Source organism: Aotus nancymaae, unplaced genomic scaffold, assembly GCF_030222135.1.
Source record: "Aotus nancymaae isolate 86718 unplaced genomic scaffold, 86718_ANA_hifiasm-v0.15.2.pri h1tg000007l, whole genome shotgun sequence".
Classification (NCBI taxonomy): domain Eukaryota; kingdom Metazoa; phylum Chordata; class Mammalia; order Primates; family Aotidae; genus Aotus; species Aotus nancymaae.
In genome coordinates this window covers 57,001,556-57,021,331 of record NW_026988418.1, presented here as the reverse complement: position 1 = coordinate 57,021,331, position 19,776 = coordinate 57,001,556, and the positions used below count along the sequence as shown (strand labels likewise).

The following is a 19,776-nucleotide window of genomic DNA, read 5'->3' as shown; positions in this document are numbered from 1 at the left end:
TCACAGAAGTAATCTAGTTGAAGTATTTCTCGACTTTTGTTTTTAAGCAAGCATCATATTTATTTATAACCTTGGGATGAATTAGGTGTTACTAAAATGTTCTGACATGTTGCTTTTCTCCCCCCTTGGAGTAATCACTCCTGGGGCGCATATGGTGTCAATTTCAGACCCTCAGTCTCAGACAATGACTGCGCACACTGCATCTCATGGAGCTATGTCTTGTCTGAGCTCTTGGTCAGGGCTTTCCTGACCAGTCCAGTTCCTTTTGACTTTTTACTTCGCCAAGGGAAATAGCCGGAAGAAAGGGAGGTACCTATTTTCGTCTAACTGCAGAAGGCTCTATGGATTACCATGTGCCAAAATGTAACTGGACCCCTTAGAGACCACATTGGGGTTTCCCGCATTGCATCACAGAAAGGGAAAGCCAGAGAAAGGATTCCTTTAAAGCTGCCTTGTCTAAAAACTAAAGGAACTAACCAAGTGTCAGAAGTCTGTATGTGTCGAAGCAAGCACTCTGTAGGAAATACAGTGCTTTTTTTTTTATGGCACTTCTGCTCCTGCTAACACGATTCAGGGAAAGGGACATGATGGCTGTGATTTCTGGGAGCCAAAAGACATAACAATACACCTGCAGAACCTCGCCATTTAATGATGACCAGATCCCACATGGAAGGATCCTAAGGGGACGGTAGGTCAGGCATTTACTGTAAAGTGAAAGTTGTCCAACTGGGTCCAACCGCAAGGGTAGATGTCAATATTTGGGATTGCATTTTTTAGTGCCAGCTAATTAGTGTGCTGACAATCAGGCTCTGTGACATCTGGTTCAAAATATTCAAATGTGGGTTTTTAACACTCATGGAAGTCTAGCATGGGGTGTTTCCCTCTAATACAAAGATGACAGCACTGAAGGGAAGTCAACACTGAAAAGGTTAGCCCAGCATGGTTGTGGGGTCTCTTTTCCTGATGACCTGTGAAAACAGGATATTCACCTATGTCTAGGGGGTTTGGGTGAAGCCTGCCAGGTGTCATGGCGATGGATGGGATGACTGTGGAGGTGATTTCTCTAAGAGTCTATGAATGTTACTTCAGTGTATTCAAATGTACTCAAAGCACAACAAAACATCCTGAGAGAAAAGTATTTTGCAGTCCATAAACATTATTACTAGTTTGTCTAAAACTATCTGTAGAGTGCTGGTGTAAAACAAAAATCCAGCACAGCATCAAAGTAAATAGTGAGGTCCTGCTCTGACGTGGGAGACAGGTGATGAGGGGCTTTACCAGTTTGCCAAGCACCCATGCTCTCATGACATACAGACAAAGAAAGAGAGAGCAGTGATGGGCAGGCAGCCTTGAGGAGTGCCCTGGGCAGTGTCCTCCTACCGAGCTGCCTTGGGGTGGCCCACATGGAAGCAGACTACACCCTACTGAAAAGCACAGCCTGCCCCTGAACCATTAGGAATGGCAGAGGCTGGGCATACTTGGCCCCCCCCCCAGGGTTGCTCTGAAAAGGCCTGACTCTTTAAATCCTACTTTGTTTCTGTGTGTCCCCCAAAGGGAATGATATTGTGAATTATTGGAATAATTAATGAAAATGAATGTCTATGCTGAACTCAAAATCTGAGACAACATTTTCATGGTATGTGAGTCATTCTTAAGAGAGGTGGAGAAAGAAAAATGTTTACAAACTAATTTCCATTCAAAATTCTTCTTCTTGTGCCCCACAATTCACAATTCTACCCAATCAGTAGCCAGTAGTTTGGTCTCAGATGAAAAACAAATCTTTCAGGAATCTTTGTTTGAAGGACAAGTTTTTGACGGAAGAAAAAATTAGAGACAGAATTTAAGAGGAAATGTACCTTTTCACATAACATCTCCAAAGGCTTCTACTCCCTGGCTTCTACTCCTTGGCCTTAGTTGTATTAATTAAAAGATAATAATCAAACCTTCAACATTGCAGCGCTGTAAAGATTATTTGTCCATCATCTACGGTCAAAATATGTGTGTGTATCTGTGCATATGTGTGTGCACTGGGAGGTGAGCTGGCTGGGGCTATAGGTATTGGGGGGATGACAGACATAAGAGGACATGCAGAGAGCTGGCAGTGGTTGGGAAGTAATCAGTCAAAAATCTAAGTTTCCAGAACTAGGCAGAAAAACAGTCCTGAGTGGGTTAAAACCTTAGTGCTCTTCAAGCCAAAATGCCAAGTAAATGTGCCTGGCATGAATCAAAAACTCAAAGCATGAGTCTTATGGGCAAATGAGACTTATTAAAATGGAGAAAACTGTTGGCAGGCAAGGCCTGTGTCTCCTGGATCTCATCAGGTCAGCTCTCCAGGCAGAGAGGCCACCAGGACCGGAGGGAGGCTCTAGGCTGAGTGACCAAAGGTCACTCAGTTCTGGGAATGGTTGGTGAAGGAGGAATTCTTCAGGAAGTGCAGATGAGGCAGGAAGCCATGCTTATGTTTTATGACGTGAAGATTTTTAAAGGGTCTAGATGCTCTTTTTCTGTTAGGGAGCTTGTAATTTCTGTACACACTAAGAAATAAAAACATTTCCTTTATCCCTGACCTGGCTCAAAGACTCACATCATATTTACTATCTAATGATTTGATCCAACAAAAATATACCACATGAGCCAAATTCTTTCCTTGCCTGAGATCAGGTCTACCTACAGACACTAGTGTCCTCTCTCCGTTCTAACCATTCCTCCTCTCTCTAGTACCTTCCTACATTAGTAAACACAAGCATTGCCTGCTCAATGCTTAGAATTGCCCTAGGAGCACTCATGGAAACCAAATGTATGCATGCATCCATGTGTGTGCATATGTATATACATATGTACATTTATACATACATGCATATATGTGCATATATAAGATAGATAGATAGATAGATAGATAGATAGATAGATAGATAGATAGATAGATAGATGGTAGATAGATAGAATAAACTCCCATGAAGCCTGCTGCATGATTTCCCTTGTATGTTTACAAGAAGTCATATGAAGCAACTTGAATCATTGCTTAACCTGCTGCATATTCAATCTCAAGTGAATTCTGAGGTTGCCTAAAAATCTGGATCTGCATTTCTCTTGCCTGGAACAGGTTATGGGAGTGAGGTGGTGGAGGAAAAGGCAAGCTGTGGTTGTGTGAAGCAGAGAGAAGAGGGGTGGTAGAAGACAGATGATCTGGGAGAGAATTTTCCCTCCAGGAGCTCCAAATATCAACCAGTTTCCCTAAAATAATTCTTTGGCTTCAGGGACTTTCTTGGAGGCCCATGATATGTATTGCAGTAACTGTAAAAATTCACAAAATATGACTTCATATTTAACCTATTTTTGGGAGGCGAACGACTCAGGATTGCTCTGGATATATAAAGACCTCAGCAAACAGAAGCAGAATCTATAAGCTGGATCTTGACTCAGTTCAGGCTAGCAGAGGGCTGAGCAAACAGGCTTTCAGCACACATTCTTTTGGGTAGCTCATTTCTCTAAAATATGATTGATTAAATAAAGTAAGAGTATAATGGTCCTTTATCATGGTAAAAAGTATATACACATATATGTATATTCAAACGCAAATGGGATTACACTATTCATATTAAGTGACTTCTGGTTTGTGTTTTTTACATAAAAACACATCCAGGACAGCATTCTGTGCTGATACGTTTTGCTTATTATATGGTTTTTAATAAATAGCATATTCTTCTATTGTGTGGGTGTTTGCTCACTTATTTAACTAGTTCCCCATTGATGAACATTTAAACCATTTCAGTTTTCCTTTTTTTTCTACGGTGTGCATGTGTGATTTTGTTAGTAGCATTTTTGTTCCCACCAAAACTATATGAAAGGGTCTATTCCCCCACTTCCCATATAAACAATGAGTATTCTCCAACTTTTGTCAATATTAGTGCTAATAGTTTTTCTGTGATGATGAAAATATTCATTATCTGTAGTATACAAAATGGTAGCTACTAAACCATATTTGACTATTGAGTCCTTTAATATTATTAGTGAGATTAAGAAAACAAATTTTTATTTTGTTTTTAATTGATTAAAATTAAAATTAACGTGGAAATAGCCACAAGTGGCTAGTGACTATTGTTTTAATCAGAGAAGTTCTATATGATAGGGAAAAGTGAAATATAGTATTTCATTTAAAATTATATTCAATCATCCCATCACTTTATCCCTCTTATTCCCAAGCTGAAGGATACCTTTTCAGCACCATCGTTGGCAAATTTTATTAACGCAGGAGATGCTTACATACATGTATTGAATAACAGTGGTGTACTCAGATTTACATAGCGCTAAAGGTGAGGAGTAAGGAAAATATATGGCTTTCAAGGTAAGATATTGTTTGTGGCCATACAAGAAATTTGTCTTTGTATGGATTTACATAAACAGGGCTGGAATGGGGCAAGAATAGGAAGAATGAAGAATTTCCTTCTGGCTCCTTTCTGTTACCTTTTAAAATCCCTCTGTTACACCCCTCCCACTTCAGGCTACCAGATGCCTTTTTGCTTTCTAAATCCTTCCTGCCATGAAAATAGAAAATATTTAACTTGGTAGCTCACTTTGAACAAAATTTATTTATACCAGTAGTTTAGTTATATTATGAGGTTTTTATTTCTTATTACAGAATGAAAGGGACTAGTGACTGATGAAATAATTTCAAGCAATAAGTAACAGGTGTGGCAGTTTAGAATTTAGGGTAAGAGGTAACCTGGAAATTTGAAATGCCTAAGTCCGGCTTTGGGTGAACATAGTTTTGGTGTTTGTGGTGCTCGTAGGCCAGGGTTGAGAGCAGCATCCCTGGGCTTCACTGCCTGGAGTTGCTGTTTTGCTCCAGGACTAGGTTATTCAGGAGAAAGCCTCTGAAGGGAAAATGGAACTCCCACTCCAGCCAAGGTCACAGGAGGATAAGCATCAGAGAGGGTGGGTGGGTGAGTGACTGCGGCGAAACAAAGGGGAGGCAGCAACTCTGTATTGTGGGAGAGGAGTAAAGGCAAAAGAAACCCACTCTGGCAAATAAGATCTGGGACCTATCTATGTGTGCCTGTGCATGATGTGTGTGGGCATGTGGTGTGTGACTTCTGTGGTATATATCAGGGGGTCCCATCCCCGGTTAGGACCAGTTCCTAACCTGTCCATGGCCTGTTAGGAACTGGGCTGCATAGCAGGAGGTGAGTGGCAGGTGAGGGAGTATTACCGCCCAAGCTCTGCCTCCTGTCAGATCAGCGGTGGCATTAGATTCTCATAGGAGTGTGGACCCTATTGTGAACTGCACATGAGGGATCTAGCTGTGTGCTCCTTATGAGAATCTAATGCCTGATGATCTGAGGTGGAACAGTTTCATCATGAAATCATCCTGCTCCCTCTCTGTGAAAAAGTTGTCTTCCACAAAACCAGCCCCAGGTGCCAAAAAGGTTGGGGACCGCTGGTATACATGAGTGCACATCCATGTGTGCACAAAATATGTGTATATGCACAGCTGCTTCGGGGTTTATTCAGATTATTAAAATATACTCAATATCTAAAAACACTGTTAAAACTGTGATTTGCACATATTGAAGAGTTAATAAAAAGAGAAAAAGATTATGAATATTTTCGGTTGGCATTTTAAAAAGAATACTGATGACTGTTTACCATTTCTATCTACTCATCCTGCAGAACACAAAGGGCTGTTCATTATTAAATATGTCATATTAAATACATACAATTTATTCATCATAGTAAGCTGTTGCTATTTGTCCTATCTTTAAAATGTATTGCTTAGCATGATTGTTTGCTTATGCATTCTGCTCTTATCTTACATCTTGTTATATTTGCTTATATCATCAGAAAGTCAGAGGAACTGTTGCCACAATGTGTGTGTGTGTTTACAGAATTTTCTGTTTAGAGTGAAAGGCTGCATTAGATGGGCCTGATTCTGCATATTTGATGAAAATGATGGAAGAGTAGATAATTTGCAAATGACTGAAAAAGGCCACATGTATTGAGATGTTCTCACATAAGATTCCAATGGGCAATTTTCGCTCTTTTGGTACAGGGATGATGAATGTGTTGCGGAAGCCGTGACTATGTATGCGCAACTTAATGCGAAAGTACAGGCTCCATTTTCATTCCAGTCTTCCCAGATATCACGGCATAGCCTCAGGCAAGTTACTCACCCCTTTAAACCTCATCCTTTTAAAATCTACAGTGGTGGCATGTTGACATTTTGAGCCAGGTATTTACCATAGGAGGTCTGTCTGTGCATTGCAGGATGTTTAGCGAACCCCTATATTCCACCGAGTTGTGATAACCAAAGGGATCCGCAGACATTGCAGAATGTTCCCTTGGGGGCAAAATTGTCCCAACTGAGAACAGAAAGAACTAAGAAAGGAATATGAGTAGTGCTGACTTCATAATTCCGTACTCAGAATTAAATGAGATAACCCATAAAAAAACCTTGCATGTGAATGACAAATGCATGGTAAATGTTCGCTGAAGTCAGCACTTATGGCTGTTCATACATCCAGGGCAGAGCTGGGATTCTTGAAGATCCCACAGCCCAGTTGGGACAGCAGAGAATGGAATGGAGTGAGGAGCAACTGGGCAGTGAGACAGTGGCCTGAATTTATGATCAGCTGGCCATAACCTGGCAACCCCTTTTATTTAACCCTTTGTCCAGTCTGAAAAGGACAAATTGAGATCTGTTTAGAGAGAAGCAAACATAAAAAGAGAAGGTGTAAAAATATATTTTGTTATGGTGCAGTGTATAATGGGGAGGATGTAGAGGAAAAATTATGCTATTAATTTCTTCTCAAATGTGAGATGGAGGAATACCATGAATAGTGTTCTGTAATTTTACAGCCTCCTCTCCTGTTCCCTCTGCTCCCTTCCCTCCTTCATTCTTTCTGCATTTATTTAGGGCCAGCTATATTGTAGTTATTGCATTACTTGATCCTGTATGTGTCTAGTCTATCCAATTCACATTCTTTAAGTAATGAGTAATTTCCAATGAGGCATAATTGGAAAAACAGCTGGAAGGATAAGGGTTGCAGTGAGAGGGGGCTATGGAGAGAAAGAGAAAAAAGAGGAAAGAAAAAGAACAGGAATGATTGAAACATATTTTCTCACTTTGAGAAGAGGAAAAGAAAATAAGCAATATTAAACTGTCTATACATAAATTTAAAGGTGGCCGAAGACATAGGTTCCATATAGATCATACTGTCTTGTCTAACACAAATGGAACGTTATGAAACTGCTCAGACCACAGCTTGGTGAGAAATTCATAATGATGATAAATATCTGTAGCAGGTGACTCCTAGATCATTTTCAGCTGTCCATAATTAAACTGGTATCCATCTCTCGACAATGTCAGGGCTGTAAAATAATTCCAGTCATTGGACCCCTTACATCTGTGCTGAAATGAAATAATATTTGGCAGTAACAAGGAGTCACTGAAACTAAATAAACAACCCCTTTCAAGACTACATAAAAGTTGGTAACATAATAACATTTGACAGGGATTAAGACCTCTTTGGGGCTGTAAGGAAGTTTCAGAAGCAGCAATAACAAATACATGGAAGGCAGAACAGATCTATGCTTTAACAGACATGTATAATTTAAAATGTAATGAATTTCCTAAGGGAGATGTACATTTTGAACAACCAATATGTGGATGTCAAAAAGCACAGGACTATTTTAGAAATGTTTGTTGGAATTACCCTTCAAAGAAGGAAAAAGCAAAGCTTATTTTATTAAGGAGTGTTTTTGTTTTTATATACTTGCAAATATATTGAGGCACAGGAAGCTGAATGTGATAACATATGGAAGGATGACATACAAAGTTAAGGGCTTTTCTTTAGGTATGTATTAGCAACAAATAATTCTACTATCATGGCAATGTTTTGGTTTTTAGATTAAGATCTTTTCCTTAGTCCAAGATGCTCCCACCCCTCTGAAGTCATTCTTTGTTCTTCCAGTTGTAGCGACCTTCCCCTCTGAACAACGCTACCACTTTTTTGTATATTTCCTAAGGGATTTTACTGTCACTTTTATTGCAATTATTTGTGCACAGGGTTTGTCTCCTTTACTAGCTTGGAAGGTTAAATCCTTTTCGGATTCATCTTTTTAAATCCCCTCACAGCGATGCATATATAGACATACAGTATATTCACTCCTTAAATAAACATAAGAATGGCATCTCTAGAGTTTTTTGTTGTTTGGCTTGAAGGTAAACGTTTTTGATTGTTTATAGCTGCAATTACAAAGCTTTAGGAGTACATTGCAAGTAGTAGTAGGTTCTCAGACTATGTAACACACAAATGATTATATAGCACACATCCTGTGCTGGACAAGGACTGTTCCAGGCACTTCACATATTCCAATGCATTTAATCTTCACCTGCCCTTTCAGGTGAGTATTCTTATTACCCTTTTTATTAGGTAAGGAAATTGAGGCCTGGTGATCACACAGTGAGTATTTAGTAAAGATGGGATTTGAACCCAGGCTATCTGGTTCCAGAAACCTGTTTCGAATCAACATATTATGTGGCCTCACTGTATGCCTATTCAACTCTTAGCTGGAGCTACAGGACTCCCATCTTGGGTGACACTCACTCTTCTCCTGGACATGGATGTGTACTAGTCCCTCACCAGTCTCCATGCCCAATCCTCACCTTAGCTGCAAGAGCCTGAGAGCCCTTTAGCCCAGGTTTTTATGTTTAGATAATACTCTTGCTACCCTTAATAGTTTCGCTCTTACCTGATCCCTCATCTCTAAATAGCTGAGCTGTTTCTTTTTTTTCCTGACACCTAGTGGGGACCTGTGACTCAGGACCCTCAGGCCTGATAGCTCCATCTATCTCTTGTCTCCTGGCCTGAGCACACATTAATTTTTTTTTAAAAAATGTGTTATTTTTAATTGTATTCATATATATATATTTAATTGACATGTAATAATGGTAAATATTTATGGAATACAAAGTGCTATTTTGACACATATAGTGTATGTAATAAACAAATTAGGGTAATTGGCATATCTATCATCTCAAACACTTATCATTTCTTTGTGTTAGGAACAATTCAAAATGTCTCTTTCAGCTATTTGAACTACATACAAGTTATTAAACTATATTCACCCTATAGTGCTATAGAACACTAGAATTTATTCCTCCTATCTAGTGGTAATTTTTTATCCATGAACCAGCCTCTCCCTTTCCTCTCCTTTCTCCTCCCCTTCCCTGACTCTATTCTTTATGTCTATGAGCTCACATTTAGCTTCCACATATGAGTGAGAACATATGGTATTTGTCTGTCTGTGTCTGACTTATTTCACTTAACATAAGGTTGTTCAGGCTCATCCATGTTGTTGTAAATGACCGGATTTCATTCTTTTTTATGGCAGAATACTATTCCATTTTGTGTACATAACACATTATCCATTCATCTGTTGACAGACATATAGACTGATTCCATCTTGGCTACTATGAATAGTGCTGCAGTAAACATGAGGGTGCAGATATCTCTTTGATATACTGGTTTCTGTTCCTTTGGATAAATATCTAGTAGTGGGATGGTAGATCATATAGTAGTTCTAGCTTTAATTTTTTTGAGAAATCTCCATACTGTTTTTCCAAATGGCTGTACTAATATTTTTTCCCACCAACAGTATATGCATTCCTTTTTCTTGGCATCCTCATGAGCATCTGTTATTTTTTTCCATTTATTTCCATCTCTGGAAGATAACTGCCATTCTGACTGGGATGAAATAATATCTCATTGTGGTTTTGATTTGTATTTCTCTGATTAGTGATGTTGAACATTTTTAATATACCTATTGGCTATTTACATGTTCTCTTTTGAGAAATGTCTACTCAGATCCTTTATCCATTTTTTTAATTGCACTATTTTTGCTGTTAAGTTTTTGAGTTCCTTGCATATTCTAAATATTAGTTCTTTGTCAGATAAATAATTTGCAAATATTGTCTCCCATTCTATAGGTTGTCTCTTCACTCTGTTGATTGTTTCCTTTGTTGTGCAGAAGCCCCTTAGCTTGATATAATCCCATTTATCTATTTTTACTTTATTTTTTGCCTGTGCTTTTGATATCTTACCCACACAAATCTTTGCTTATATCAATGTCCTGAAATATTTTTCCAATGTTTTCTTCCAGTAGTTTTATAGTTTTAGATCTTACATTTAATCTTACATTATAGTTTTTGATCTTACATTTAGATCTTTTTTTTTTTTTGAGATGGAGTTTCACTCTTGTTGCCCAGGCTGGAGTGCAATGGCGTGATCTTTGCTCACTGCAACCTCAGCCTCCCGGGTTCAAGCAATTCTCCTGCCTCAGTCTCTTGAGTCGCTGGGATTACAGGCTTGTACCACCACGCCCAGCTAATTTTGTATTTTTAGTAGAGACAGAGTTTCTCAATGTTGGTCATGCTGTTCTCAAACTCCCAACCTCAGGTGATCTGCCCGCCTCAGCCTCCCAAAGTGTTGGGATTACAGGTGTGAGCCACCGTGCCTGGCCGCATTAAAGAGATCTAGTTTCATTCTTCTGCATATGGATATCCCGTTTCACAGCACAATTTGTTGAAGAGGTTTTCCTTTCCCCTTTGTATGTTCTTGGCACTTCTGTCAAAAATCAATTGACTGTAAATATGTGGATTTATTTCTGAGTTCTCTGTTTGGTTCCATGTGTCTGTGTATCTCTTTTAATACCATTACCATGCTATTTTGGTGACAGTAGCTTTGGTATACATTTTGAAGCCTCCACTTGACTCTTTTTGCTTAGGATTGCTTTAGGGCAATTTGGGGTCTTCTGTGATTCCATATGAATTTTAGAATTTTTTTCTATTTCTGTGTTTTAGGCCTTTCTTACATTGCTCTGAAGAAATACCTGAGGCTGGATTATTTACAAAGAGAGGAGATTGGCAGTTACAGATCTGTAGGCTGTACAGGAAGTATGGTGCTGGCATCTGCTCACCTTCTAGGGAGGCCTCAGGAAACTTACAGTCAAGTGTGGGAGCAAGCACTTCACACGGTGAAAACAGGAGCAAGACCCATCTTGCTCCTTTGGAAGGAGGTGCCACACATTTTTAAACCACCAGATCTCATGTGAACTCAGAGCAAGAACTCACATCACTACGGGGATAGCCCAAGCCATTCATGAGGAACTCACCCCCATAATCCAAACACCTCCCAATAGTCCCTGCCTCCAACAGTGGGGGTTACATTTCAATATGAGATTTGGGCAGGGACAAATACCTAAACTATATGATTCTGAAGAATGTCATTGGTATTTTGATATAGAGTACATTTAATCTGTAGACTGATTTGGGTAGTATGGTCATTTTGACAAGATTAATTCTTCCAATCTATGAACAAAGGATATCTTTTCTTTTTTATGTGTGTCGTCTACAGTTCCTTTCACAATGTTTTATAGTTTCCATTGTAATGATAGTTCACCTCCTTAGTTAAATTGATTCCTATTTTACTTTATTTTTGTGTAGCTGTTGCAAATTGGGATTTCTTTATTAATTTTTCAGCTAATTTGTTATTTGTGTATAGAAAAGCTGATTTTTGTATGTTGATTTTATATACTACATCTTTATCAAACTAGTTCCAAAAGTTGTTTTGTGAAGTCTTTAGGTTTTTCTGCACATAAAATCATGTCGCCTGCAAAGAGGGACAATTTGGCTTCCTGTTTTCCAGTTTGGATACCTTTATTTCTTTCTTTTGCCTGATTGCTCTGGCTATGACTTCCAGTACTATGTTGAATAGGAGTGGTGAGGGTGGGCACTCTTGTCTTGTTCCAGTTTTTAGAGGAAAGGCTTTCAGTATTTCCCTGCTTTGTAGAAAAGACTTGGGCTGGCAGCCACCTCCATTTTCCACCTTCCTTCTCTTTAAATCTTAAATCATTTTCCTAAAACCCTGCTTTCAGTCTGAGACTAGTGGCTGAGACCCTGCTAGTTACTGATGGACTCATGCTGCCTGCTTAGCTACCTGAACTTCCTGTACCCCAACACTGGAGCACTAGATGTGTTAATTTACCCTTTGGTTTGGATACCATGTTCCACTTCCCAGACTAGTGGTTGCTGATTGCTCATCCATCACATCCCTTTCCTTCATAGGAGAATTGGACTTTTTTTCAGGCATTGCCCTCTTTCTCATTCAGCTCATGTGACTCAGGGGAAACACAGCTCCATAGGTGGACCCATTCACATTAAAAATAATCCTAACCCTGGCTTGCCCATGATTGGTTCAGGAGGTGCATGTGATTTTGTTCAGGCCAGTAGAATGAAACATGGTTTTCTGGGGCTACTTAATCTGGTTTCCTTGGTCATGACAAAGCTCTGGGAAGAGTCTTGAAGGATGAGATTGCTGCAGCCACTTTACACCCTTCAGGAAGCTAAAGCCCCTTCACAGATGAAGGAAGGGGTAAGAGCACTGCAGGGAAGTGGGCTGGAGTCCCTGAACTAAGCTGACCTTGAAGCCTGCCTAGACTTCTAGGTCTACATGCCAGCACATTTCCTAACTATTTAAGCCAACTTTAATTTTTGTTGTTCTCATAGAAGATGAACAAATTGATACTGATATGAAGAGATTTATGCCTTCTAATTAATAGAATTTAGAAAATTAACCAGACAATACTGAGATGTGTTTCCCAGATGAGCAGCATCAGTATCACCTGAGAATTTGTTAGAAATGTAACTCTTGGGCTCCAACACAGACCTGCTGAATCTGAAACTCTGGGGGTAGGGCCAGTAGCATTTTTTTTTTTTAACAAGATATCAGGTGATTCTGATGTACACTAGATTTGAGAACCATTGTTTTGTATCTGGTTTCTTATGTGGTCTTTCATAGTAATGTATTTAGCCCACATGTTGTCAGTTTCACCCTTGAGTCCCTTGCTAACTCTCAGTTATGCATTTATATTGCCTTAGTTTATTTCCCCTCCTCCTCCTTCCACCTTCCCTGCCTCCTCTTACCCCCCACTCCTCCTCCTCCTTCTTCTTTCTCCTTCTTTTTCTCCCTCTTCCTTTTCAGGAAGCTGAAGCCCTACACTTCCTCTTCCCATTTTTCCTCTTTCCTCTTCCCCTTCCCCTTCTCCTTCCTTCTTTCCTCCTCCTCCTCCTTCTTCTTCTTCCTCCTCCTCCTCTTCCTCTTCTTCCACTTAGACTTATCAAGCTGCCCATTTCAGAAGTCAGCCTGGAGTCCTGGAGTGGGGTTTCTGCTAATGTCCTGCCAGACAAAGAATGTATTCAGTGTGTCAGGCTGTATTCTTTTTCCCTAAGTTCTTGGTTTCTCCACAATTATCAAAAAGTTGTAGTGTTTCTCCAGCTTGATTTGGATGATGTTCTAGGCTGTTGTTAATTTCTAAGTTTTAATCTGAACAGAATCTGCTTATAATAGGGCCTATTCCTTGAATTTTCTTTTCCTCCCCTTAATCTCTTTGGCTCCTTAGTTAGCTATAGGAGGCATACAGGCTATGTCTCCTGGCTGACTACTGGGAAACTCCTTAATGTGCAGATGGATGCTGCAGTTTCCCATAGGACAGTTTTCCGCCAGTGTTACCTGGGATCCACCCCACCCTATCAAATCAATCTCTGGAAGTAAGGGCCTAGCAGTATGACATTTTAATAAGCTTTCTAAGGATTCCTAAGTACCTTTAAGAATTATGCAAAGGTCATTTACATATTGACGCTGGGATGGCCAACTGTGGGGTTTTCCAGGTATTGAACTTTCAGTGCTAAAACTGGGATAGTCCCTGGCACCCAAGACAGCTGGCCACTCTGAGACAGCAAGTTCAAGGGAAGCCATCTCAAGACTATGGTAGAATGGCATTAGTCAACTCCATCCCCAACCCCACTTCCCCAGTCCTTCCCCAACCCCACTTTCCCCAGTCCTTCCAGTTCATCCACTGATGGCCTTCCCAGAGCTTTATGTTCACCCCAGTTTCTGAGCCAGTTTTATCAGAAGCAACAAAGACATTAATCCCCCTACCAGTAGACATGTCCAACATGGTTACTCATCTCTGATTCAGGAGCCAGTAACCTAACGATAAATATTCTAGTATAATGTGGGTTATCAAGTGCATACTCTATACTAGACACTGTGCTACATAATTATTTCATGGAGTTCAGAGACCAAGGTACCTTCCCAAGGGTACAGGGGTTAAATACCGGTACTAATCTTTAAATATAACTCCATGTTTTTAGAATCTGCTCTTCCAACCAATGTGATGTCTGCTTCTCTTTTGTGTACCTTTTCTCACTTCTAGAACTGACTGTTCTTTTCTCTGTCCTGGACTGAAACCACAACAAGCTGTGAGCCAGATCACAGTTTAGACACTTCCTTAGGATATCAATTCCTTAGGATTAGACTCAGAATCCAGCACTCATATTGCCTGGCTGATGTTCCTTTCAAAATCCTTTTCATGGCTTCAGGTCAGTCCCTACATGGTCTGGCCACATCTCTTGTTGCTTTCCTTTTCTATCACTCCTTTTCAGCTCCACTCCCTTCTTGATGTTCACCAAATATGCCTCAGAGCCTTTGCTTTGCAATTTCCCCTGCTCCAGAGGCCCTCCCCTGATGGACACAAAGTTTCATCCCTTCCTTCAGATTTGTATTCAAGTGTCACCATCCAGTTTTCCCCTCCGAGGCTAGGCAGATTAGTAACTCTTCTACTTCTCACCCTTTCTCCCCTTTTCTCCATAGTTCTTATTACCATCTAACATAATACACACTTTGTTTATCTGTTCCATTATTTCCTATCTCCAATTAAAAAGTAAGTCCTGCCAGGGTATTGGCTTTTATCTACTATTTTTCACTGATTTAAATTCAAAGCCTGGAGCATAGTAGATGATTAGATAATTTTTGCATGAATGAAGTCAGATAGGCATTGTGTCCCATGTTTTATGCTGTTTAATTGCAAATTTCACCACTGCCTAGAGCTTTTCCTATTATGAGTCTCCCATGCTTGGATTTTCTGGTTGGCCTGGATCGAATCTGAGGCAATTGGGGTCCCCTGAAGGGGTGCACTGTTGATGTTGTTCATCCTTACTCAGAGGTTTGTTCTATAGCTGGACTGTTCCTGTGGTGCAATGCGGGTGATGTCCTCTTTTCATGAACTGTTGAGATGGAGCCATTCTTGGTTACGGAATAACTTGGCCCACTTTAAGAATTCGCCTTGCCATTCATTCATCAAACTTTTACAGAGCACCCATTACATTCCCAGTGCTGGAGATTCAAAGACAAAAGAAGCAGGCCCTGCCCACAGTGAGCTTTTGGTGGAGTTGGGGAGATCATCTACAAGGCACACAGAGCATGCAGGACAGTATCCCATGCTGTGCACAGCAGTGGAGGTAAGCGAGGGTGCTGAGGTGGCCCCAGAGGGTAACTTATCCACATTCGGAGAGTCAGCAAAGGCTCCCTGCAGGTGTCACTCCTGTGTTGAGGCGTGAAGGATCAGTGGGGGTGGCTATGACTGAGGTCAGGTGGTGTGAGACTGGGGAAGAGTGAGGAGAAGAGGGCAGTGATCCAGGAAGGAGGACTGAAGCCAGAAAGAGTGGCGCATGCAGAAAACTGAAAAGTGGTTGCAGGTGCTGGGTTGGGCTGGGGGACGAGGTTGATACTAGAGGGAGGTAACCAAGGAGACATGATCAGATATATAATCTCTGTATGCATTTAGGCATTTTATTTATATTCAATGATCACTCATATGAGCAAAATCCCAGGCTTTGTTAGATTTTCGTAACCCACAGCAAACTTCAAAATCTTTGTCTATTTCAGAGCTTCCATTGTGTATCTTCCCCCTCTAGCTTTGTATACTGGTAAACTGTTCCTAGTACTAGAAGCATGCATATTTAGCAGAAGTATTCTAATTTAGTAGAAGTATTCTAGTTTAGACAGAGGCTATAAGACAAAGACATTAGGTACCTCTGGGCATGTAGGCAGTGCCATCTGTCTTGCAAAGCAGGGAAATAGGCAAAGCATGAACATTTTATAACCCTTCACAGACCACTGTGATTTGGGCAGAGCTCAACAGATTGGAGAACGTGAATATCCTGAAGGCATGAATATCCTCCAGCATCTAGAACAGTGGCCAACACAAATGCTCAAAAATGAAGGAAAGACTGAATGAATGCAGGGACATTGGGCAATGGAGCTTGATAAGCAGTGCCATAGTCCAGTTCCAGGTGGGTGGCAAGGGGGCCCAGAGTACAGATGGAGAGTTCATTGTTGAGGAGGGCAATCCCCCTTCTGTCCCTAAGATCTAAGTGGCCATAAGTGTGGCTGCCCTTCTCCAAGGGCAGGCTCAGAAGTACCTAGGTGCTTTTTCAGAAGGTATGTTCCTAGATTCTCCTGAAGACAATCCTAATCCCCATCACAGTGGCTAAGATCTGGAATTGGCATTTTAAACAAACTCTTTGGGTGATTTTTGAGGCATACCACTGGCACAGGCAATAGGAGGTTGGAAATTAAAGGGTCTCATGCCAAAGAGGTTCCTACATCAACCCTCTCAGACTTCCTCATCTGAGATCACTCTCCCCGTTCCCATGGCCACAGCCCTAGTTCATTTTTGCCTGGAGGCGCCTCCTGCAGCTGAGCCTTTCTTAGGAGTTTTGCCTGCATGTCCTTCTTCTGAAGGATGCTGTCAGCTTGTGCAGGGCCCGGATGATGCTTATCTTTTTTGTATTATTCACAGCCCCTAATATCTGTTATGAAATTACTTAAAGCAAATATTCCCTACCCTGAATTTTAACAATACAGATTATCTCAAGGAGTCTGAAAACAAAATTAAATAATCGTTTCACTTTAATGAATTCCATACAAAACACAGCCAATCAAAATATGATTAAATGTTCAACCTTACAATTTTTGCTTTTCAAATTGACTAGAATAAAAATAAAATGTTGAAGAGGGTGTGGTTAAATTGGAACTATCAGAAGGACTGTAAATTTGTACAAGAGCTTTAAAAAGAATTATATGCTTTGACCTAGTAATTCTACTTTATGAAATTTTTCATAAGGAAAGAATCAGGGTCATTGCTGTTGGTAAACAGTCTAAATTTAGCAAAAGAGGGAGTGGTTAAATAAATCGGTGAATAGAAACATGCTTTCTATTACATATACACTGAATATAGATTTAGAAAAATGTTAACATCATAGTATGTGGAAAGGATATGATATAGAGCATATATAATACATAATTCCTATTTATAGGATTATAATATAATTCCTTTTTTATAACAAGAAGTATATATCTCTGAGTGGTGGAATATTTTCCTTACCTCTTAAGAACCTGCCTAATATATGAGCTATGTTTTTTCTATATTTTCCAAATTTTCTGCAGTTAACATGCATTGCTGTAATAATAAAACAGCTAATAAAATATATGTACAATTTAAATGCATTGAGCCTGTAACAGTGCCACCCCTCCAACTTCCCAGGAATTATTCCTGTACCCTGGTTCTAATATCTTTGCCTATCATATTACTTCCCTGCTCAGAATTCCTCAGTTGGTCACCATACCTAAAGGATGAACCGTACACTCCTTAGCAAGGCATACCAGGGCCCTTTATGACCTGGCCTTGAGCCACCTGTCCAGACTAACTGCTGGCTACTCCTTCCAATTTCCCTCCTTAACACATCAGAGATACTCACCATCTAGAGTTCCTTGGTCACACCTTGCTGTGTGTCTGCCTGACTTTGCATGCCTGATTCCTTTGCCTAGAATTGCTTTCTACCTACCTTCATGACTTCCTCATTCAGCTTTCAAGCCATTTTCTTAAAATCTGATTCTCAAAACCTTAGAGATTTAAGCATTGCTCGGTGTACTCACTGCACCTTTTAAAATGTCTTTGCTATCACTTGGTAATAGAACTATTCATTTCCCTATCTGTTTTTCACTAGACTGGAAGCAGGTTGAAGGCTGGAATTAACTTTGTGATTGGCACATGTAAGGCAACCCATAAAACATGTGCTGAATAAAGTCATTAGCACACAAATTACACAGATCTTTGCAAATGCTGTGTGAGTTGTGCCTTGTGTTATAAAAGGGACCCCTGTGACTGGCAGTTGGTGGTGGACATCCAGCCAGCCCTCCTCTCACCAAACCAGGCTTGCTGAAAGGCTAGGAAAGCAAGCAGTGCTAGTTCTCTAGTTTAGAAAGTGTCTGGTGTCCTGGGAAGTGCTAATTGTGCCAGAACCAAAGGAGGAATGAGCTGGAGTTACCACAAAACTGGCTCATCAGCTCAAGGAATGTGCGTGAGTGCGTGTGTGTGTGTGTGTGTGTGTGTGTGTGTTCAATTACGGAGCAAAGCAGATCTATTTTGATACAGAAATCCTAGACTTCACAGTCACTTCGTAATGCCTGATCAGGTCCTTCCCCCACTTTTGGTCTCTCTCAAAATTATCCCCAGGTTCTAAGGGTTTCTGGAGAATATCTTCAGTTAATTTCTGACCATTCACATTTTAAGTTTCCCTGTCTGATTTGGTTCACTGTTGTATTTGACAGTTTTGTGACAAATGGTCAGTATTCAAAATGTGGGATATTTTCTGCATGGGAATGATATGAGTAACTGGTAAAACCTCACCCAAATTTCTGATGCCAAATGTGTGTGAGTGGAGTCTTTGTTTGGCACAGTGTCTTTAGAAATTTTAAGACAATAGAAAACACTTTCTTTTTTTTTATTATTTTTTATTTTATTTTATTTTATTTTTTTTTAATTGCATTTTAGGTTTTGGGGTACATGTGAATAACATGCAAGGTTGTTGCATAGGTGCACATGTGGCAGTATGATTTGCTGCCTCCCTCCCCTTCACCTATATCTGGCATTTCTCCCCATGCTATCCCTCCCCAACTCCCTACCCCCCTACTATCCCCCCTCCCCCACAACAGACCCCAGTGTATAGTGCTCCCCTCCCTGTGTCCATGGAGAACACTTTCTTAATACTACTACTACTAGCGAAACCTTCCAGGTCTTGCTCTTTAGTTTAGACAAATAGCTTTAAGCAGGTTAAAGTTAACTGTCAGCTCCTTGACTGCAGGGATTGTGTCCTGAAGAGCTTGAAGGATGAAAGCAAACCTTGGATTTGGAGTCAGAATGACTGGGTTCCAACGCGAGGCACTATCATTATTAACTGTGGGCACTGGGCAAGCCACTCAACCTCTTTGAGGCTCTTTCCTCATTTTCTACATGAGCACAGTAAGACTTAAATCTGCCACACAAGGTTGTTGGTGGGATCAAAATTTGACATACTGTGAAAGTATTTTGGACTCTTAAAACCATCTTCCAAATGTGTGTTATTTATCATTCTTTTATTCTTTTTAAGGGTTCCAGCAAAGAGCAATGCCCGTTTGAGAAAATGTCATGTTCCAGAAAATATTGATTCAAAAAAGACTGATGGACCATCTGAATGAATATGGAAGAAGTTTAATTTTAACAAATGCACTTGTGGTATGCAGAAATTGCTTCCAGTGACTTGCATCATTATTCTAAGCCCTAGACCTTGCTAACCCCTTCTTCCCTCTCCCTGCACGCATGTACATCCCCTCAGGATCCAGCTTTTATCTCTGATAAATAAATGCATACTGAAAGGATAACAGATATAATGGGTTAACATTCTGAAAATGCAGTTTCATTTCATTTAAACCATGGTTTTATGGACACTGTGCCTGAATTCAACAGGCGGGTGCGGGGGCTATTTTTGGACAGGCAGAACTTCCAGCACCTCTTAAATCACATCACACGGCAACTGCCTGCTCCACCTACACACAG

At 40.3% G+C, this 19,776-nt stretch overlaps 1 protein-coding gene across 1 annotated transcript in view; it reads right to left on the bottom strand.

Moving 5' to 3' along the window:
• Positions 1-19,776, bottom strand: part of SPAG17 (sperm associated antigen 17) — a 253,988-nt gene that overhangs the window by 178,639 nt on the left and 55,573 nt on the right. The gene's annotated exons all lie outside the window — the stretch shown is intronic.